The 23,906-nt window shown below is 45.1% G+C and overlaps 1 long non-coding RNA gene across 1 annotated transcript; it reads left to right on the top strand.

Moving 5' to 3' along the window:
• Positions 1-6,757: 6,757 nt before the first annotated feature.
• On the top strand, positions 6,758-22,955 carry LOC139229824 (uncharacterized). Its single transcript, XR_011587816.1, has 3 exons — positions 6,758-6,856; positions 7,940-8,311; positions 20,886-22,955. It is a non-coding gene; the product is annotated as an uncharacterized lncRNA (long non-coding RNA).
• Positions 22,956-23,906: the final 951 nt, after the last annotated feature.

Genomic DNA, 23,906 nt, shown 5'->3' with positions numbered 1-23,906 from the left:
GCTGCATAAAAAAAGTTTTTCCTCATGTCGCCTTTGGCTCTTCTGCCAATCGCCTTAAGTTTGCGTCCTCTGGTTCTCGACCCTCCTGCCAATGGGAACAGGTTCACTCGATTTACTCTGTCTAGACTCTTCCTTTAAAAGCCGAAAGCTTCTCAAATCTTGCAAAAAGGTTAAGGTAATGAGTCACAGAATATGAGCTGAGGTTCTCCAGTATAACTTGGAGCTTGTTCATTTCACATATGTATATATATATATCTACTTCCTCCCCACCCCCCCATCCACACCACAGGTCTGGACTCGGAATGGATGCTATGGATTTTAATAGAGTCACAAATAAATTTTGGGGAGAGGGGGCTATTGAAAGGGAAAAGAGATAGAGTGGCTAGACAGTTAGATAAATATGTGGAGATTTCATTTTCCAATGCTGTATAGTCCTACATTCATAAGGATATGGGACATATTGGGAATTGGATACATACACCAACAACAACAAATTATATTTATATAGCGCCTTTAATGCAGTTAAACGTTCCAAGATGCTTCACATGAGTATTAGGAGGGGGAAAATAGAGTATGAGAGGAAGCTTGCTGGGGACATAAAAACTGACTGCAAAAGCTTCTATAGATATGTGAAAGGAAAAAGATTAGTGAAAACGGGTCCCTTGCAGTCAGATTCAGGTGAATTTATAATGGGGAACAAAGAAATGGCGGACCAGTTAAACAAATACTTTGGTTCTGTTTTCACGAAGGAAGACACAAATAACCTTCCGGAAATACTAGGGGACCGAGGGTCTAGTGAGAAGGAGGAACGAAAGGATATCCTTATAAAGCGGGAAATTGTGTTAGGGAAATTGATGGGATTGAAGGCCAATAAATCCCCGGGGCCTGATAGTCTGCATCCCAGACTACTTAAGGAAGTGGCCATAGAAATAGTGGATGCATTGGTGATCATTTTCCAACAGTCTATCGACTCTGGATCAATTCCTATGGACTGGAGGGTAGCTAATGTAACATCATTTTTAAAAAAGGAGGGAGAGAGAAAACGGGTAATTATAGACCAGTTAGCCTGACATCAGTAGTGGGGAAAATGTTGGAATCAATTATTAAAGATGAAATAGCAGCACATTTGGAAATCAGTGACAGGATCTGTCCAAGTCAGCATGGATTTATGAAAGGGAAATCATGCTTGACAAATCTCCTGGAATTTTTTGAAGATGTAACTAGTAGAGTGGACAAGGGAGAACCAGTGGATGTGGTGTATTTGGACTTTCAAAAGGCTTTTGACAAGGTCCCACACAAGAGATTGGTGTGCAAAATCAAAGAACATGGTATTGGGGGTAATGTACTGATGTGGATAGAGAACTGGTTGGCAGACAGGAAGCAGAGAGTCGGGATAAACGGGTCCTTTTCAGAATGGCAGGCAGTGACTAGTGGAGTACCGCAGGGCTCAGTGCTGGGACCCCAGCTCTTTACAATATACATTATTGATTTAGATGACAGAATTGAGTGTAATATCTCCAAGTTTGCAGATGACACTAAACTGGGTGGTGGTGTGAGCTGCGAGGAGGACGCTAAGAGGCTGCAGGGTGACTTGGACAGGTTAGGTGAGAGGGCAAATGCATGGCAGATGCTGTATAATGTGGATAAATGTGAGGTTATCCACTTTGGGGGCAAAAACACGAAGACAAAATATTATCTGAATGGCGGCAGATTAGGAAAGGGGAAGGTGCAACTAGACCTGGGTGTCATGGTTCATCAGTCATTGAAAGTTGGCATGCAGGTACAGCAGGCGGTGAAGAAGGCAAATGATATGTTGGCCTTCATAGTTAGGGGATTTGAGTATAGGAGCAGGGAGGTCTTACTGCAGTTGTACAGGGCCTTGGTGAGGCCTCACCTGGAATATTGTGTTCAGTTTTGGTCTCCTAATCTGAGGAAGGACGTTCTTGCTATTGAGGGAGTGCAGCGAAGATTCACCAGACTGATTTCCGGGGATGGCGGGACTGACATATGAGGAGAGACTAGATCAACTGGGCCTTTATACACTGGAGTTTAGAAGGATGAGAGGGGATCTCATAGAAACTTATAAGATTCTGACTGGACTGGACAGGTTAGTTGCGGGAAGAATGTTCCCGATGATGGGGAAGTCCAGAACCAGGGTCACAGTCTTAGGATAAGGGGTAGGCCATTTAGGACTGCGATGAAGAGAAACTTCTTCACTCAGAGAGTTGTTAACCTATGGAATTCCCTACTGCAGAGAGTTGTTGATGCTAGTTCATTGGATATATTCAAGAGGGAGTTAGATATGGCCCTTACGCCTAAAGGGATCCAGGGGTATGGAGAAAAAGCAGGAAAGGGATACTGAGGGAATGATCAGCCATGATCTTATTGAATGGTGGTGCAGGCTCGAAGGGCCGAATGGCCTATCCCTGTACCTATTTTCTATGTTTCTATGTTTCTATTATGAGATTTAAAAAATTTATACCAAGCCACATAAGGAGAAATGAGGGCAGGTGACCTAAAGCTTGGTCAAAGAGGTAGGTTTTAAGGAGTGTCTTAAAGGAGGAAAGAGAGGTAGAGAGGCGGAGAGGTTTAGGGAGGGAATTTCAGAGCTTAGGGCCCAGGCAGGTGAAGGCACGGCCATTGATGGTTGAGTGATTATAATCAGGGATGCTCAAGAGGGCAGAATTAGAGGAGCGCAGACATCTCGGGGAGTTGCGGGACTGGAGGAGATAGGGAGGGGCAAGGCCATGAAGGGATTTGAAAATAAGGGCGAGAATATTGAAATCGAGGCGTTGCTTAACCGGGAGCCAATGTAGGTCAGCGATGATGGGTGAGTGGGACTCGGTGCAAGTTAGGACACGGACAGCCAAGTTTTGCATCACCTCTAGTTTACATAGGCTAAGATGTGGGATGCCAGCCAGGAGTGTGTTGGAATCGTCAAGTCTGGAGGTAACAAAGGTATGAATGAGGGCTTGAAAAGGAAACTATGGGAAAAGAGCGGGGGGTAGTGAGACTGTTTGGACAGCTCTCTCAAAGAGCAGGTACAGGCAGGATGTGACAACTGGCCTACTTCGGGTGATTCCATGATGCAGTGTGGAGTTGGTGAAGCATGTCTAGTGATGCATGATTCTGGTTTCCTGAGGTTTGCTTGACTGACTTGTATTTGGTGGGGAGGAACTTTCCAGAGGTTTTTTTCCCCCCGCTAACTTTGGCCACAATATTTTCCTCCATTTTTTTTGTGCCTCATTTAGTCATTCGTAACCAGCCATTTGTATACACTAGGCTGCACCATCTACTGGCTACTGTGAGCACTGATTTTGGCTTTATTTATAATGCTTGCATGTTAGATGTGTCTGCCATCATCATCATAGGCAGTTCCTCGAAATCGAGGAAGACTTGCTTCCACTCTAAAAGTGAGTTCTCAGGTGACTGAACAGTCCAATACGGGAATTACAGTCTCTGTCGCAGGTGGGACAGACAGTGGTTGAAGGAAAGGGTGGGTGGGGAGTCTGGTTTGCCGCACACTCCTTCCGCTGCCTGCGCTTGTTTTCTGCGTGCTCTCGGCGACGAGACTCGAGGTGCTCAGCGCCCTCCCGGATGCTCTTCCTCCACTTAGGGCAGTCTTTGGCCAGGGACTCCCAGGTGTCGGTGGGGATGTTGCACTTTATCAGGGAGGCTTTGATGGGTGTCCTTTAAATGTTTCCTCTGCCCCCCTGGGGATCGCCTGCCGTGTAGGAGTTCCGAGTAGAACTCTTGCTTTGGGAGTCCAGTGTCGGAATGTTCTCCCAGATGTGTCTGTCAGTGGCTCAGTGGGTAGCACCCTCACCTCTGGGTCAGAAGGTTGTGGGCTCAGGGACTTCCGAGTGCAAAAATCTAGGCTGACAGTCCAGCGCAATGCCGAGGGAGCGCTGCACTGTCATGGGTCCTGTCTTTTGGATGAGACGTTAAACTGAGGCCCCCGTCTGCCCTCTCAGGTGGACGTAAAAGATCCCATGGCACTATTTCGAAGAAGAGCAGGGGAGTTATCCCCATTGTCCTGGGGCCAATATTTATCCCTCAATCAACATCACTAAAAAATAGATTATCTGGTCATTATCACATTGCTGTTTGTGGGAGCTTGCTTTGAACAGATTGGCTGCCGTGTTTCCCACATTATAACAGTGACTGCACTCCGAAAGTACTTCATTGGCTGAAAAAAGTGTTTTGGAGCGAACGATGGTCATGAAAGGCACTATATAAATGCAAGTCTTTCTTTCTTAATTAAACTGCTTACGTCTAAATCAGTGATTCCGCTCAATATTTTAAAACCTAAATTATGTCCCCTCACAATCTTCGTTCCTCCAATGAAAACAACTAGACCTTTCACTCTCTCTCTGTCTTCGTGGGGATATTTCCTCTTCAGTGAAGAGCTTACCATTCCACCCTGAGGAATCCTTGCAAGAAAGAAAAAAAATCTTCCCCAATCTCCCAATAGCAATGTAATGACATGGGGATAGATTTGATTCTTTACAGTTCTGGATGTTAAACTTCAACTGGGGTGAGGGGAGAAAGGAATATCTGGCATGGAATGAGTCAAAAAAAAAGACTTGCATTTATATAGCGCTTTTCACGACCACCGGACGTCCCAAAGCGCTTTACAGCCAATGAAGTACTTTTGAAGTGTAGTCACTGTTGTAATGTAGGAAACGTAATTTCTTACAAGACAATTTGCGCACTGCAAACTCCCACAAACAGCAATGTGATAATGACCAGATAATCTTTTTTTGGTATGTAAATTGAGGGATACGTATTGGCCCCAGGACACCGGGGATAACTCCCTTGTTCTTCTTCAAAATAGTGTCATGGGATCTTTTACATCCACCTGAGAGAGCAGACAAGGCCTCAGTTTATAGTGTCTCATTTGAAAGACTGCACCTCAGCACTGAGAATGTCAACCTAGATTATTTTCTCACGAGTGGGACATGAACCCACAACCATTCTGAGTCAGGGGTGAGAGTGCTACCCATTGGGCCACGGCTGACACTAATTTTAATTAGCTAATTTTAAAGGAATAGAAGGTTATGTAGATCGGTTTCGGTGAAGTCGATTCAAAGGAGGCTCATGTGGAGACCAGCAGCATAGACCAGTTGGGCTGAATGGCCTGTTCCTGTGTTATACATTGGGGAAGTGTAGAAAAAAACAGAAACGCAGAATATTTGTTGAATGGTGAGAGACTGGGGAATGTTTGCATTCAGAGGGACCTGGGTGTCCTTGTACATGAATCACAGAAAGATAACATGCAGATACAGCAAGCAATTAGGAAAGCAAATGGTATGTTAGCTTACGTTACAAGGGATTAGAGTATCAGAGTAAATAAATCTTACTACAATTATACAGGGCATTGGGTGAGGCCACACCTGCAGTATTGTGTACAGTTTAGCCTCCTTACCTAAGGAAAGACATACTTGCCTTTGAGGGAGTGCAACGCAGGTTCACCAGACTGGTTCCTGGGATGGGGGGATTGTCCTATGAGGAGAGATTGAGTAGACTAGGCCTATATTCTCTAGAGTTTAGAAGAATGTGAGGCGATCTCATTGAAACATATAAAATTTTTAAGGTGCTTGACAGGGTAGATGCAGGGAGAATGTTTCCCCTGGCTGGGGAGTCTAGAACCAGGGGTCACAGTCTCAGAATAAGGGGTCGCCCATTTAGGATTGAGATGAGCAGAAATTTCTTCATTCAGAGGGTGGTGAATCCTTGGAATTCTCTACCCCAGAGGGCTGTGGAGGCTCAGTCATTGAGTATTTTCAGACAGAGGTTGATACATTTTTGGGAACTAAAGGAATTAAGGAATATGAGGATAATGCGGGAAGGTAGAGTTGAGGTGGAAGATCAGCCATGATCTTTTTGGCTCCTAGGTCCAAATGGCCTACTCCAGCTCCTGTTACTTATATTGTTATGTTCTTATATTGTATGTAATTAATCAGAAATTATCAGTGAAGATGGACAGCATTTGATCAGCATTCTTTGCTTTAGCAACAGGTGGTAAAATTATTTTCTTTTATGAGGAGTAACTTACCCCTCCGGGGCCTTGAGACTTCGGTTTAACGTCTCATCCGAAAGACGACACCTCCGACAGTGCAGCACTCCCTCAGCACTGCACTGGGAGTGTCAGCCTGGATTTTATGTGCTCAAGTCTCTCTGGAATCAGCAGTTTTGGCAATAGACAGGGGAGATTAGAATAACAATGAAATATTTAGCAATACTTCTGATTCCAAGACACAGTGAATATGTTCCATTCTTTCGGTGAGACGTGTGTCTTAATATTACAGGTTCCATTGAAGGTGCTCTTATGTACCCTCAACAATCCCCCAACATTGCAAACTCATAAAATGTCATTTAAATTGACTGTTAACTCTTAATGTGCATTTGAAGTGTGAGATGGGGCTGAGCTAACTCTGTCTGCCCCCCAGCCTGACATTGGCTGTCCTGGAACACAGGCTTAAGATAATTTCTGTCATTGCAGGTCGAGCGAGCAGGAGCCCGCTGGGTTGGAGATCTATCTCAAATTCTTCCAAAGCATCTACTTCCATCGACTGCCGGCTATTCGATTATTTTTTTTTAAAACCTGCTTATTCAAATCGTCCCCTTCCTATACCATTAACAAGACAGTGGTGTGTGGGTTCCGCCTCCTCTCTGTGTCTCACTGATCCACCGCCCATTTGGCTGCCTCTGGTCTCTTAACTGATACCTGCAGCCCGCTAACTATACAGCCACACACACCCAACGCAGTGTGACGCAGAGAAAGGTGGTGTGAAGGACAGGAATGCTCTCTCGGGCTATGTTCTGCCCCTTTTTCTTGATTACAGGGCAGTGGGTGAGTTTAAGGATTGGATCGATGTACTGAATATCTGTTAAACCAGTGAACTTACTGCATTGTGAATGCATGTGACGTTATGGGGCGCTACCTTCCCTGCACAACTCCATATTCGTGTCGCCTAAGTTCGGTTTAACAGTAACGGTGTGCGTTTCAATGATCCTGTATTGTACAAGCCCTTAGGCGCAATATGAGTGATATTAATTACTTTAATGGAGTCTGTTTCACTCTCTCGTTGTACTAAAATTAAAATCATAGGATAGTGCAGCACAGAAAGAGGTCATTCGACCCATCGTGTCTGTGCCGGCTTTTTTAAAGATGAATCCAGTCAGTTCCACTCCCACCCGCTCTTTCCCATATCCCAAAGTGTTTCTCCATCAAGTATGTATCTAATTCCCTATTGAAGGCTAAAGCACTGCTATACAGTAAGTCTATGGTTAATATAAGTGAGCCAGTTCACTTTCTGCATTTCTCCATCATTTTTATTTTGTATTATCCATTCTTGGGACGTGGGTGTCGCTGGCAAGGCCGGCATTTATTGCCCATCCCTAATTGCCCTTGAGAAGGCAGTGGTGAGCCACCTTCTTGAACCGCTGCAGTCCGTGTGGTGAAGGTGCTCCCACAGCGCTGTTAGGGGGGAGTTCCAGGATTTTGACCCAGCGACGATGAAGGAACGGCCGATATATTTCCAAGTCAGGATGGTGTGTTCCCATGCACCCGCTGCCCTTGTCCTTCGAGGTGGTAGAGGTCGCGGGTTTGGGAGGTGCTGCCGAAGAAGCCTTGGTGAGTTGCTGTGGTGCATCCTGCAGAAAGTAGGATCATTTGCCAACTTTATTTCGCTCCCTGCCTTATTTGATTCTTCGCCCATTAATCGTTGCTGTTGTGCTGTACTGAACATAAGAACTTAAGAAATAGGAGCAGGAGTAGGCCATTTGGCCCCTCGAGTTTGCTTCGCCATTCAATAAGATCTGATCTCGGCCTCAACTCCACTTCCCTGTCCAATCCCCATAACCCTTGACTCCTTTAGCATTCAAAAAAAGATGATGTGGCATTTGTGGATCTCAAAAAGCAGTTTTCTTTCAGTTGTGGACAGGTGGTGAGACTTCGGCTGAACTGACCATCCAGCTGAACCAAGTGACTGGGATTGAAAACCGCTCCGTCCTTCTGCCAGTCTGCTATGGGGCTCGGTACCAGCATTACATCAAGATCTCCTGGAGGTCCAAACCTCCCGGACTCCATTCCTGGTATGGGGTTCCCAGAATGCTGCCAGCAATTCTAGCAAGCACACTTATACCTGGAAGTCCTACAGACATCGCATTGCCTTTTTCCCTGAAAACGCTTCTCTGCTCCTTCGGGATCTTTGGCTAAACGACACCGGGACCTACCGAGTAAAGGTCAGAGGGGACTCAGGGTCCGGCACGGGTCAAATCAATCTGACAGTGCTGCCGGGAGCAGGTACTGTTTATTTCACCCATTCCTCCACATTGAAAGAACATTCTAATTTAGGAAATGGTTAATATTACTCTTAGGACAATACACAGCGAATGAAAGACTTGCATTTATATAGCACCCTTTACCAGCCAGTGGAGTAGATAGAGAGAAGCTGTTCCCGTTGGCAGAAGGGTCGAGAACCAGAGGATTTAAGGCAATTGGCAGATGAACTAAAGGCGACTTGAGGGAAAACTCTTTCACGCAGCGAGTGTTTAGGATCTGGAAGGAAGCAGATTCAATCGTGGCAGTCAAAAGGGAATTGGATAAGTAGTTGAAGGAAAAATAATTGCAAGGCTACGGGGAAAGGGCGGGAGAGTGGGACAAGCTGAGAGTCGGCACGGGTTCGATGGGCCGAATGGCTTCATTCTGTGCTGTAACCATTCTATGATTGAGGGATAAATATTGGCCAAGACACCGGAGAGAACACCCCCGCTCTCCTCCGAAATAGCGCCACGGATCTTTTACACCACCCGAGAGAGCAGACAGGGCTTCGGTTTAACGTCTCATCCGAAAGAGGGCACCTCCAACGGTGCAGCGCTCCCTCAGCACTGCACTGGGAGTGTCAGCCTAGAATTTTGTGCTCAAGTCTCTGGTTCAGGGACTTGAACCCACAACCTTCTGATTCCTGACACTGGTTCAAAAGGCTTTAAAAAGTTGCCAGCTGTGCTGTTGCAGCCACGAGGATGCACTGGGTGTGGTAGAAATGCGTCATGTGCGACGCCAAGCGGGCGGTAGTGAATCGGCTGCCCGTTACTCGCCCCGCCCAATAGTCAGTGCGACAAGTGGGGTCAATCATAACCTGACCCGCCCATTGGGAAAGTGACGGGATTGGTGGTGGTGACAGATTTTTGAGCGATTAGGGAGTCGAGGGTTATGGGGAGCGGGCGGGGAAGTGGAACTGAGCCTATGATCAGACCAGCCATGATCTTATTGAATGGCGGAGCAGGCTCGAGGGGCCAAATGGCCGACTCCTGCTCCTATTTCTTATGTAGGTTTTAGACCTGGCCTGATTCTACTCTCCATGCAAATTAACAAAGAGTAATAATGAGCGGGGTGTAAAATTGGCATTCCACCTGATCCCGTGGGCTTCCCGTCTGGCGGGTTAGGTTAAACTTCCCCCCCCCACCCCCATCCCACCCGAGTGGAACTGAATACCGGGAAGGGAATATAATGGGATGCTGCTCGTCCAACACTAATGTTCAAGCCCAATTTCTAGTCCGTTAAGGTTGTGCAAGTCTCATTGGGGGTAATGCCTGGATGGAACGCAGGCAGGAAGGTCTGGCAATGTGTGTCAGGCAGCCCTTTACCAAACCCACTAGATTTTCCTTGCTTACGTTACTTGCAGATGATTCTTAACATTTGGGAGGTAAAGACCTCATTGCCTTGTATATTCAAAGGAAGCTCCCGCTTTCTGGAACAGCCAGACAGTTCTGAAATGGGCCTCGCCGTCTCTGGAAGGAGCCTCACATTCTCAGCGAGCTTCCCCGCATCATCACAGTGCAGGAAAGGTCAGTAGACCGGTTCAGTCTCTACCAGAGCCTGTGCCAGGGGCTCGACTTTCTGTTCCAGTGGCCCTCGAGTGCCTTGGAGTCGCAACCCTCCCCTCTGAGTCGGAAGGTTGTGGGTTCAAGTGCCACTCCAGGGGCTTGAGCACATAATCCAGGCTGACACTCTCAGTGCAGTGCTGAGGGAGTGCTGCACTGTCGTGGGTGCCGTCTTTCGGCTGAGACGTTAAACCGAGGCCCCGCCTGCTCTCTCAGGTGGATGTAAGAGATCCCATGGCACTATTTAGAAGAAGAGCAGGGGGAGTTATCCCTGGTGTCCTGGGGCCAATATTTATCCCTCAATCAACATCACTAAAAAACAGATTATCTGGTCATTATCACATTGCTGTTTCTGGGAGCTTCCTGTGCGCAAATTGGCTGCCACGTTTCCTACATTACAACAGTGACTACATTTCAAAAGTACTTGGTTGGTTGTGAAAGGCACTATATAAATGCAATTTTTTCTTTTTTTCCTTTTTTATTAGGAAATTCCGCATAAGTCTGTGACTTTACCACTGTCTAACTGATCAGGCGGAGCGCTTGCTTTACATCCCGCCCAATATTACTTTCCGCTGACTTCAACGGAGAGAAACATCGGGCGAGGTGTGCAGTGAACGTCTGATCTGATATTGCCCGTTGTGCACAAGCAGCAGAAGCTAAAGTTCCCCCGCATAGTCAGGAAATCAATGGTTGGGCGCAGATTTTCACGGTATGCTCTCTTGGCCGCGCTACGAACGCTGAAACAGAAAATCTAAAATCAATTCAACGCAGATCAGCAGAATTTATAATATCAGTGTCGAGGAAACTTAGCTTAAATTAACTCAGGCGGAGACTTTCAGAATTTGCTTCGAGAGAAGTTTATTACTAAAACTAACAAGATATCTTGGAGAGCCCGCTTAGTCCTTACCAAGGCAGAACTCTGAAGTTAACAGGCAAATGTGCTCTATTCTTATACTATTGAAACAGGAATTTTATCTGTAACTTACCACTCAAGTACATTATTCATACATTCTTTGTAAATGCCATCAAAGCAAGAACTTTATCTAAAACTTCACACATAAATATTATTCATATATTCCGTGAGTACAAAGGTCATCTATTATACATGAGCATTATTCATACATTACAAAGGTCATCCCGGTAGGCACATTTTATCTCTTTCTTGCATAGTTTCTCCCTGTCCTTCTGTTGATAACCAGCGATCTGGATACTCATGTAAACACCAGATAGTCATGTATATAGAATTTTCTGTTCTTTGAGGTTGATAAGGTTCGGTAATTCTCTCCAGCTTCGTGAATTGTACAGAGTCAGCAAAAGCGAACTTAACCCTTCCTTTAACCTAGGACAAGGATTGGGTTTTTTCTTCGACAACTCCCTCCTTGTTGATCCTTTTCAGATCAACATGGTCTCATATGTTGGAAAAAGGGGGCTCATATCCATCCGGGTAGGGTCGCATTTCCAGGCATTTCTCCTCATCGTAATCATCTATATTTTCTTCTATGTGATTTAACTTTCTTTTATGAACACACCCTTTCTTTCTACACGGGATACTAGGCTCATTACTTGACCCATCAATTTTTTCACTTTTAACCATATTGCACAAATGATTATCAATAGCGCAAGCATAACTGCACCCATGATTACTATGGGGTGTATAGCTAGTTTCAATACGGCTGAGGCCCTTGGGGACCATCCGTAAAACACATCCCACCAGTGGTGTACCGTTAAGGCGGTGACCTCATCAACAATTCTTACTAGTTGTCCCTTCCTGTAAGCCATTTCAATTCTAAACTGGTGGATGTCTCTGCCTTGTTTAGACAGAGCTTCCTCAATTTGCTTGTCATTACGTATCAAATTGTGCAGTCTGGTCAGATTAATTATCTGGGGGTCAATCCTGTGCACAGACAGGTATTTTTCTACATTTTGCCATTGCCCAAAGGTATAGGTTCTTTTTTCTTCAGGGTCATACAAGGTGTATACTCCTCTTACACAAGTATTAATGGGGGGGCCTATATAGAATTCCATCCAGATAGACCGATTTATTTCCCGTCATACAGACTTCATTCGGACCAATTTCTGCAATCTCAGTGTCATTTGTCGGCCTCAGTTCCCACTTACATACTCCTGTGGGGTGTTTCAATGTACATGGTTCGTAAATGGCAGTCTGATAGGGACACACCATCCCGAATGGCCATCTATCACATCCCCTATGGTGATGAGTCAAATTCTTTTCATCGACCCAATCTCCTTTAAACTCCGGGTACCAGAAATTCTGTCCAAACAACTGGGGCATTACTTGAAACTGACACCAAATTTCTTGCTTCGTCCTATTTACTATTTCCATAGTTATATTACATCCGTTTGAATCATAACTGGTATATCTTTCTTGGGGCTTAATAGTTAAATTAAGAAGCTTATCCTTCTGATTGATTCCCAACAACCTTTCCCACGTGTCAGTATGGAAGGACAATATTTTCCTCTCCAGCTCGGCTCTCAATAGCTGCCTGATCAGTACTTTAAACATGCACTGGGTGTACTTATTTATTCCCTGCTGCTCCTTCATCAGGTTCTCTATCTCCTTTTCTGTCCTTTCATTCTGTTTCCAGGTCATTTTGTCCGTTACGTAACCTGATACTTGTAGTTGTTGTAACCCTTCATCCCAGGCGTTCCTTATTCTTATGCCTTCTCCTACCAGTCCTCCGACGACCTGGATCTTATTTTGTAGGGCCTCGATATCCATAGTGTTTAATGCTCCTATCCCGGCTCCTACCCCACCTAGCACAGTCCCTAACACATCTTTCTTTCTCGGAGGTTTCTCTTTTCTAAAGGACACTTCAACATTAGTGGTGTTGCAGCCGCCTTTTTCTTTTGGAGGATATTTAATTTGAACTGTTAAATGTAATACTCCTGGGGACCTTACCAGGTGGTCAGCATCCGTTTCAAGTGTCCCGGATCTGTTGGGGAATGCTTATTTTGGTTGTGTTTAATATAAGTTATTCCGTTTATTATTTTTGTGAGATTCATACACTTTACCCATTCCCATCTTCCTATTTCAAAGTGATAATTCTCCTTGGGTCCACATAATGTGCCATTGGTTTCCTGACTCTCACCTTGGTCTGTGCTGGTCAGGCAAGTCATGTCCACCTCGCAGTTCAGGGATATATTAAATCCTTCCTCACTGGTCACTTTCACCTCTCCTGATCGCTGATCTATTCCTACTCTGCAAGCTTTACACCTCACTGTGAAATTCCCTATCTTGCAGTTTTCTCGTTCTGGGCATGTAAAGTTGCCTTGCTGCGTCGTCTTATCAATTTTCTCCCACTTCACATCTCCCTTCCATACCTTCCCTTCTTCAAGTAATTCTTCCTCCTGTCTGACTCTCCTTACTGCTAAAAGGATTAGAACGCCCAGTGTCCATTTATAGTTCTTCCAACAACCCCACCTCATCTTCTCTTTTCTGTTTTCTTCTATAACACTCTTGAACTAATTTGTTACAATAACCACATGCGAGCACGATAGTAACAGTGACCAGAGCAATGAAGGCCCAAGTTGGCGCACAAATGAGTTCGGACATTCGGCCCTGGATATACGGGCAGGTACAGTTCTTTCAGCGAGAAGATGGCTGTTTTCTTAGTCGGGCGACCGTAGCTCGTCCTGGTTCAACTTTTTTCTTTCGGCTGTGATTCGTCGGGGAAATAATATTTACAACGGGTCGCATGCACCCAGTTCGGGTGCTTTTCCAACTTCAGAGCGGTTCGTGTTGTGAGGATGATCTGATATGGTCCTTTCCACCTAGGAGAAAAGGATTCTTTATTTAAAGTTTTTACTAACACTCGATCTCCTGGCCTGAAAGGTGCATATTTCCTTCCGACGGGGACACCTGTGTCTGCTTTATTTGTTCATGCAGACTCCTTGCTATTTCACACATGGCTTGAGCATACTTTAGTGATTTTTCATCACTCCAAATTAATGCTATTTTTTCAGCCACCAGTGGTGGTTTTACGCCAGTAGGCATTGGTCTTCCCAACAAGGCTTCATGTGGTGTCAGACCAGTGTTTCGGTTTCTTTGGTTTCTTATCGCATACAGCACCAAAGGTAAGGCATCTGGCCACTTTAGTCCTGTCTCCTGACATACCTTGGTGAGGGTAGATTTTATTATCCCATTTATTCTTTCTACCATTCCCGAGGACTGTGGCTGATATGGTATATGTAACTTCCACTGGAATCCTAATGCTTCTGCAAGATTTTTCACTATTTTTCCTGTGAAGTGGGTTCCCCTGTCACTGTTGATTCCCATAGGTATCCCATATCTTGGTATTATTTCTTTAAATAGAATTTTTACTACTGCTCGGGCATCGCCTCTCCTAGTGGCGTACGCTTCTACCCACCTTGTGAACATATCTACTATGACTAATAGATACTTGAGACCTGATACTGGAGGCATGTGGACAAAATCAATTTGTAAATTTTCAAAGGGCATACTTGGTTGGGGTAGATGATCATATTCAGCAGGTGTTTTACCTCTGTTATTTTGTTGACAAATTTGGCATGTTCTAGCAACTTTTTCAATTATCACCGTTATTCCTGGTGCATACCACTGTGCATTAATAGCATGTATCATCCCTCCCTTGCCCATGTGAGCCCGACCGTGTGCTAGGCAAGACAGGGGCAGAAATAGAGATCGAGGGCAAACAATTCGCCCATCAGGGTGACACCAGATGTCGTTTTTCAGAAAACCACCCTGGTTTTCCCAAGTCCTTCCTTCCTGCATGGTAACTTGTTGTTGGGCTGTTTTAAGTTGTTGGATGTCAAGTACCTGTGGAGGGGAAACTGAGACTGCTTGAAGGCAGTCTGCCTGTGCCAAAGCGGCCTGTTTGGCTGCTTCATCAGCCCTCCTATTTCCTCCTGATACTCCATCCTCACCGGTTGTGTGAGCTGCGCATTTGATAACGGTCACCCTACTTGGCAACTGAATGGCGTCTAATAAATTAAGCACCAATTGAGAGTGCTTAATATGCTTTCCTCCAGAGGTGATAAAGCCTCTGTTTTTCCATAGTTGTCCAAAATCATGGACCACACCGAATGCATATCTGAAATCAGTATAGATATTGGCAGTTTGATCTTTTGCTATTATACAAGCTCTGGTGAGGGCAAACAATTCAGCCGCCTGAGCCGAGGTTCCGGGAGGCAGGGCAAATGCTTCAACAGTTTCATGGGGGTTGACAATTGCATAGCCTGCCAAAAGCAAATCATCTGACGGCCTGTTCGATGATCCATCTGTGTAGAGAATGAGATCAGGATTGTCCATAGGCTCTGTGAGCAAATCTGGTCTTGGCAAGGTGGCTATTTCCACTGTTAATAGACAATCATGCTGGTCTGGATCTTCTACTTGTAGTAGGAAGGAAAGTGGCTGGGTTTACTACTGGTGCGCGCCGAAAGGTATAATTAGGGTGTGACAGCAGTAATACCTCATAACCGGTTCTTCTAGATGCTGTAAAATGTTGTGTGGCAGCGGAATTCAACAGTAATAACACAGCGTGAGCTGTCATGACAGTACATGGATAGTCCAAAACAATAGGTACCGACTTCTCTACCATGACCGCGGTGGCTGCTATGGCACGCAGACATGCCACTGGAGGCAGCAAAACCGAATAATAAGCCACTGGTCTATTTCCCCCACCGTGTTCTTGGGTTAGTACGGCTGTTGCGAATCCTTCCTTTTCATTTACATACAGTTGAAAAGGTTTTCCATAATTTGGAAGTCCCAATGCCGGGGCATTAGTGATCACTTTCTTTAACTGTTTAAATGCCTCCTCTCTCTCTGGGGTCCACTCCACCTTGGGTGGGGCATCATTCAGAGCAGCTGATCTTAGGACTGCATCCCATTCCCGATAATCAGGGATCCATTGTCTACAGTACCCAACCATCCCCAAAAATGACAAGATATCCTTCTTTGTCTTAGGTATGGTGGCTTTTTGTATTGTCTGAATTCTTTCTGGTCCTAACTGCCTTTGCCCATGAGATATGTTAAAACCCAGGTACTGGACTTGAGTCTGACAAAACTGCAATTTTTGTAACGATGCTCGGTGCCCTCTTTCACATAGGTGTTGTAATAGTTTCAGGGAGTCCTGCTTACAACTATATCCGTGGCTGGAAGCCACAAGCAAATCGTCCGCATACTGCAGCAGTATGGACTGGTCTGATAAGGTACAGTCTTCGAGGTCTCTCTTTACTGCAGCGGCATATACTGCGGGGCTTTCTGTATACCCTTGGGGCAACCTGGTCCAGTTGTACTGCTGTTTCTTGTAGGTGAAGGCAAACAGATACTGACTCTCTTGACTTAATGGGATGGAGAAAAAGGCTGAACACAGATCTACCACCGTAAAGACAGTTGCTGTTGGTGGGATAGCAGATAGTATAATGTTGGTGTCCGGTACCACAGGGGTGATAGGGACCACTATCTTGTTAATAGCTCTCAGATCTTGCACAAATCTCCACTCATTCGGCCTATTAACCTTTGGTATGGGCAGTATCGGAGTGTTACATGGGCTCTGTGTCTTTTCTAGAACTCCTTGATCCAACAATGCAGAAATGACTGGCTCTATCCCATCTTCTGCCTCTGGAGGCAGTCTGTACTGCTTAATGCTTGGTAACACGGCATTCTTTATCAATTGTACCCGATGGGGTACTGCAGAGTGTACTTTCCCAACATGATCCTTATGTTTTTCCCAAAGTTCCGAAGATACTTGATTCAATGCCATTGGCAGCTTAGGGCTCGGTTGCTCAGGGGGCTGCTGTTTTTTAAAAATGGAGGCATGACCTTTACCCGTCCACCAGAGAATCCCCCTAGTGCGGGTGATAAATTCTATCTGAACATTCTGTAATCCTATTACTGCCCAAGGTTGATAACCTGGTTGCTGTTTTTCCTTATCGATTTCTACGATCATTGGACCCATATCTCTGGGTTTCGCCGGCGGTTTTACAGCTAATGTCAGATGGGGTGTTGAGTTTTCTTCTCTAAACCGCTCCTGCTGTAAGGTGTCAAATCCATGGCTACCCCTAATCCTTCTGGTCCGAAATAAATGCGGGGTGTAGCTTTTATTATCTCTTCTTTGTTGAGAGAGGGCTGTATTAAGCACTGGTAAGTTTCAGCTTTCTGTCGAGTGTACCAGGCTGTGCAGTGAAGCTGAACTGCCTCAAAGCTTGTTAAAATTATATAATCAATTCTTCGGTATTAGAGTCGAATTTAGTTTTTAAGTTTTGTACAATTTCCTGTATCAAAGGGGAATAGAAGTTGCCAATCAACTGCCAATAATAGAGGGTAGCCTTTTCGTAGCTCTCTTCCCCCTTTTCTCCCTCAATCCCCTTGAGGAACTGATGGATTTTATTAGGTGGGAGCTCCATGAACATTCCCTCCTGTGTGCAATAAATTGTGGCTCCCAATTTACATAAAGTCTGTCTTCCTAATAAAGGGAGAGGCGCTGTTTTAGAGACTATCAAAGCCTCGCCATTAACTGGTTGTCCTTCAATAATCAATCTGGTCGGTTCAGATAAAAATTCTTTCATGGGGATACCGGCCACGCCCAAGCTTAAGACGGTTGTGTTGCTTACAGGTAATCCCACAGAGGATGGTACAGAAGACATAGTAGCACCGGTATCCACCAGGAACTCCACATAGGTGTTCCCTACTTTTACTACTGCTAGAGGGTTTTCTTCTATGTCGGCTGATAAGCGGAGGGCTGCCACCTGTACCACTATGCCTCCGGGGCATCCCTATGCTGATTGGTGTGGGTTGGGGTTAGAGAACGAGAACTGAGGGATCAATGAAGGTGGAGGTTCGGGGAAGTTCCCTTGTAACCTTCCAGGCTGCTTCGGTGGGCATCTGCAATCCCGAGCCCAATGTCCTTTTCTTCCACAATTCCTACACTCATCTTGGGATCGATCTCGTGGGGGCCACTGTCCCCTTCCCCTTCCTCGTCCTTGTCCCCCAAACCCTCCTTTATTATTCTGTGTGTACCCTCTTCCTTTTTGCTGATCGTATTGACCTGTCGTTTTGGCCTTATTGTCTCTATAGGTAAATAGTCCCTCTCTATCCATATTGGCTAGTACTGTAATGGTCTTTTTCCAACCTTTTCCTTGCCAGTCTAGAACCTTTATTTTATAGGTTCTCGCGTGTTGTGGCAACATACAATTTAACAAGGTTTGTACTGCCAATGGTTCATATTGATCCATGGGTATTCCGGCATGTTCGTCCCAACTATTTTTCCATCTGCCGGCGAAGTCTATCATTGATTCTTCCGCCTTCTGTAAGCAGCGGGTGACTTCCCCTATATCCCCATGCTTTTTAGCCCCTTGCATAATTGTGTTCTTGCCTCGGTGTTTCAGCCAATGGTTTAATGACTCATTGCCGGCATCCACCAAGTCATCATTAACTCTCCAGTCTCCGTTTTCCCCTGCTGGGATGGGGAACATATCCTTTACTCCCTGCCAGGAAGATCCATAGGCTGCTTGCAATAATAATTTAACATTTCCTGGGAGTGGATTGTAAATTGTGCATGTTTGCTCAAGCCAGTTGTGGAATGCTACCGGTTTCTTCACCGGATTTGGGGCGGCCGAGATCATATCTCTGGCCTCTCCCGGGGACCAGAGTTTTAAAACCGCTGTGGTTCCTATCATTACCCTGGGATTTTGGAGGAGGAGGGTAGAGTCGGCTCCTGCCTGGGCTGGGGTTGTTTGCGACCTTAGTCGAGAACTCATCCCAGATCTCTGATTGACTTCCCCTCCCTCTGCTGCTTCAGCCCCTGCTCCTAATAACTCCGGGTTTCCTCCATCGGCTCCTCCATTAGGTGGTGGGGCCGGGAGGACAGCTAGTTCTCTCCGGGCTTGATCTCTATGGGCAATAACCATTTCTATAATTTCCTGCCAGCTATTTCGCTTTGGGGGTTCTATACGAGGATAAAGTCCCACGGTGGGTGCTGAGGGGATAGGGAGGTTTGGAGGGCTATAAGAGGGAGGTTTTTCATTTTCCCCCTTTTCTTTTCCTCCTGATTTATTCTCCGAATTTTTATTTTTCGGAGGCTGATGTCTCTTAGCAACCTCAATCCATTTATTAAAACAATTTTCCATGTAATCCTTGTCCCAAGTAGGGTCTCCCCCTCCTTCTCTGGTTATTTTTCTCCATTCCTCTATTAAGGATAACTTAAAACTTCCTCCATACGGCCAGTCCCCATCAGACCAACCGTACAAATCGCTGCTAAACGTTACCGCGTATCTGTCGTCTCCGGTTTCGTTAATTACAGTGTCCGCCGGCGAGCCGGGCGGCACAATGGGATCTCCTACCTTCTCTCGTTGCTTTACTACCTTACGGATTTTCTTCTCGGTTTGAGGATTTAACTTCATTCTTTCAGTTGAGGGATCGTCCTTCTTTCCTTCTCTAGGAACTGGGCGTAAGCGCCCTGCTCGACTAGAGCCGTTTCCCATTCTTCCGGGTGCAACGTCTCGCGGTTTTTTCTGAAATGAGAGTTAGAACACTCCTACAAAATATGCAATAATAACTTACAAAGCGCTCACCGGTGTTCTCTTTTCCGCTCAGCTCGGGGTCTCCTTTTGCCTTTTTGTTACTTTAGCTTCTTTACGGAAGCTACCTTAAATGCCTCACCCCCTCCTGGGGATTTCGGCGGCCTGTCCTTTGTCTTTTGGACTGCCTAGGTACCTTCCTCCTTTCAGCTAGGAAGGTCCTCTTTTTAATTCCTCTTTTCTTTAAAAGTTAAATTTTAGTTCTTTTTTGGATCTCGTTAAAAGAGATCCTGCCGACCACGCCAAAAACTGTCGAGGAAACTTAGCTTAAATTAACTCAGGCGGAGACTTTCAGAATTTGCTTCGAGAGAAGTTTATTACTAAAACTAACAAGATATCTTGGAGAGCCCGCTTAGTCCTTACCAAGGCAGAACTCTGAAGTTAACAGGCAAATGTGCTCTATTCTTATACTATTGAAACAGGAATTTTATCTGTAACTTACCACTCAAGTACATTATTCATTCTTTGTAAATGCCATCAAAGCAAGAACTTTATCTAAAACTTCACACATAAACATTATTCATATATTCCGTGAGTACAAAGGTCATCTATTATACATGAGCATTATTCATACATTATAAAGGTCATCCCGGTAGGCACATTTTATCTCTTTCTTGCATAGTTTCTCCCTGTCCTTCTGTTGATAACCAGCTATCTGGATACTCATGTAAACACCAGATAGTCATGTATATAGAATTTTCTGTTCTTTGAGGTTGATAAGGTTCGGTAATTCTCTCCAGCTTCGTGAATTGTACAGAGTCAGCAAAAGCGAACTTAACCCTTCCTTTAACCTAGGACAAGGATTGGGTTTTTTCTTCTACAATCAGTAAATCACATGTGTAGATTTTCAGTTTTCCGCGGTGTGTAAATCTGGCTTTCCAAACCAGTCGCACCCATTGTCGAAACCAAAGTCAATTGGGTCATTTTAACCATTCCTCAGTTTAACCTTAGTGCCCTTTCAACTCCAGAGACTTGAGCACAAAAATCTAGGCTGACACCCCAGTGCAGTGCTGAGGGAGTGCTGCACTGTCAGAGGTGCTGTCTTTCGGATGAGATGTTCAACTGAGGCCCTGTCTGCTCCCTCAGGTGGACGTAAAAGATCCGATGGCACTATTTCAAAGAAGAGTAGGGGAGTTATCCCTGGTGTTCTGGCCAATATTTATTTCTCAATCAACATTAAAAAAAAACAGATTATCTGGTCATTATCACATTGCTGTTGGTTGTGTGCAAATTGGCTGATGTGTTTCCTACAATGCAACAGTGAACAAACTCCAAAAAGTACTTCATTGGCTGTAAAGCGCTTTGGGATGTCTGGTGGTTGTGAAAAGCGTTGTATAAATTCTTTCTTTGTATACACAGTGTGACACAATGAGAAGTCTAACTTGCTTTTATTTATTTTCCATTAACCGGGGATCAAGCGGATGGAGTCTGGGGACCCTGCACAAGGGCTGGGACAGCCAATTCTACCAGGACTGTAAACGTCATCAGGATCACTTTGGCCTCTCTCCTGGCGTGTCTCTGCTTTGTCGTAACTTATGTTGGCACATTTGTGAAATAATGCCTGATTTGTATGCTTCATATCACTGTAGCAAACTGTGCAGTAAAATATGTCTTCCTTCTGTCCTTATGGGTCCGGTAGTGATTAGAATACAATCATTGTTGGAATGAATTGTAGTGTGTGTGACTGAGGGAAATTTTAACCTACCTCCCTTAATGGGAGTCCGGTAATGATTGGAATACAATCATTATTAGCATGAATTGTAGCGTGTGTGTGACTGGGGGCAATTTTAACCTGAGTCGCCTGGCGGGAAACTGGCGGGATCAGCTGGAATGTCACAATGGAGGGTAAAATCGTGCAGGTACAAATGTCCCCCTAATTTTTTTTCCGGGTCCGTGGCCCCTTTAAGGGGCTGCGCTGCCCATTCGCATGCGCGACATTTAACATTGGGAAAGCCGGCCTCAGGCTGCACGGGACCAGACTGAAGTCAGTGGAGATTAATTTCGGGTGGACTGTAAATCCCGTGGGATTCCCGCCCGGCCTGTTAGGTTGGAGTTCCTGTTGTTTCTGTCTAGCTTCAGTGGTAGTGGGATCATAGGGAAACAGTGAGAACCCAAGTTAATAAGAACATAAGAAATAGGAGCAGGAGTAGGCCATACGGCCGCTCAAGCCTGCTCTGCCATTCAATAAAATCATGGCTGATCCGATCATGAACTCAGCTCCACTGCCCTGCCCGATCCACATAACCCCTTAATCCTTTATCGGTTAAGAAGCTGTCTATCTCTGTCTTAAATTTATTCAATGTCCCAGCTTCTACAGCTCTCTGAGGCAGCGAATTCCACAGATTTACAACCCTCTGAGAGAAGAAATTCCTCCTCATCTCAGATTTAAATGGGCGGCCCCTTATTCTAAGATTATGCCCTCTAGTTCTAGTCTCCCCCATCAGTGGAAACATCCTCTCTGCATCCACCTTGTCAAGCCCCCTCATAATCTTATCCGTTATCAGTATTCATCCTCCACACAGTGAACTCCAATGCCAGGCTGATCTCCTTTGGCCCAAGTACCTTTATACCTGAAGAATATCTTCGCCCCTCTCTCACGGATACTTTATCGGATTCATTTGAATGAACCAACAATCTTGAACTGGAGGCGCACGATTTCAGGCAGGTGGGGGCTCTCCGATGTGAGGATGCGATTGGAAAATTCAAGATGAAATAAATTGGTTGGAGATCCCGGTAATGTTGGCTCATCAGATGGATGAACTTAACCGTATGTCTCTGATCTGGTATTTTCTGCAACAACAACAACTTATATTTACCTAGCGCCTTTAACATAGTAAAACGTCTCAAGGCGCTTCACAGGATTGTTATAAGGCAGAAAATTTGACACTGTGCCACTTAAGGAGGAATTAGGGCATGTGACCAAAAGCTTGGTCAAAGAGGTAGGTTTTAGGGAGAGTCTTGAAGGAGGAAAGAGAGGTAGAGAACATAAGAACATAAGAAATAGTAACAGGAGTAGGTCATTTGGCCCCTCGAGCCTGCTCCACCATTAAATAAGATCATGGCTATCTGATCCTGCCTTAACTCCACTTCCCTGCCCACTCCCCATCGAGAGGCGGAGAGGTTTAGGGAGGGAGTTCCAGAGCTTGGGGCCCAGGCAGCAGAAGACACGGCCACCGATGTTTGAGTGATTATAATCAGGGATGGTCAAGAGGCCAGATTTAGAGGAGCGCAGATATCTCGGCGGATGTGGGGCTGGAGGAGATTACAGAGATAGGGAGGGGCGAGGCCATGGAGGGATTTGAAAACAAGAATGAGAATTTAAAATCAAGGCGTTGCTTCAGCGTGTTAAGACTGATTATAAATGTATTAATTTCCTAACCTGAAAGATTCAATATTTTATCAATATTATACATGGCAGCAGTAATACTCAAAACATCAGTGGAATAGCACATTGCTGCACTCTGCAATAAAGTCATTTGGTTTCGTAATCCCGAATTATGTGTTTTTTTCATTCATTCATGGGATATGGGCATCGCTGGCAAGGCCAACGTTTATTGCCCATCCCTAATTGCCCTTGAGAAGGTGGTGGTGAGTGGCTTGCCAGGCCATTTCAGAGGGGCAGTTAAGAGTCAACCACATTGCTGTGGGTCTGGAGTCACGTATAGGCCAGACCGGGTAAGGACGGCAGATTTCTTTCCCTAAAGGACATTAGTGAACCAGATGGGTTTTTAAAGACCAGTAGTTTCATGGTCACCATTACTGATATTAACTTTTTAATTCCAGATTTACTAAATTAATCCCTGGGATGAGAGGGCTGTCCTATGAGGAGAGATTGAGCAGATTGGGCCTATATTCTCTTGAGTTTAGAAGAATGAGATGTGATCTCGTTGAAACGTATAATATTCTTACACAGAGTTGATGTTGAGAGGCTGTTTCTCCTGACTGGAGAGTCTAGTCTCAGGATAAGGGGTTGGCCATTTAAAACTAAGATGAGGAGAAATTTATTCACTCAGAGGGTGATGAATCTTTGTAATTCTTGAATAATTCTTGAGATCGATAGATTTTTGGACACTAAGGGAATCAAGGGATATAGGGATCATCCGGGAAACTGAGGTAGAAGATTAGCCGTGATCTTATTGAATGGCAGAACAGGCCCGAGGGGCCATATGGCCTACTCCTGCTCCTAATTCTTATTTCTTATTACACAATATTTACAGCACAAAAACAGGCCATTTGGCCCAACTGGTCTATGCCGGTGTTTATGCTCCACGCGAGCCTCCTCCCACCTTACTTATCTCACCCTATCAACATAGCCTTCCATTCCTTTTTCTCTCTTGTACTAATCTAGCTTCTCCTTAAATGCATCTATCAATGAACTTAAGCACATCAGCTAGGCCGACGAGCTCAGTTGTAAAATAGTGGCTAACTCCACGTCTTAT

This window comes from Pristiophorus japonicus, chromosome 19, assembly GCF_044704955.1.
Source record: "Pristiophorus japonicus isolate sPriJap1 chromosome 19, sPriJap1.hap1, whole genome shotgun sequence".
Classification (NCBI taxonomy): domain Eukaryota; kingdom Metazoa; phylum Chordata; class Chondrichthyes; family Pristiophoridae; genus Pristiophorus; species Pristiophorus japonicus.
The sequence above is the reverse complement of the archived record's forward strand: the minus strand, read 5'-3'. Positions and strand labels throughout refer to the sequence as shown.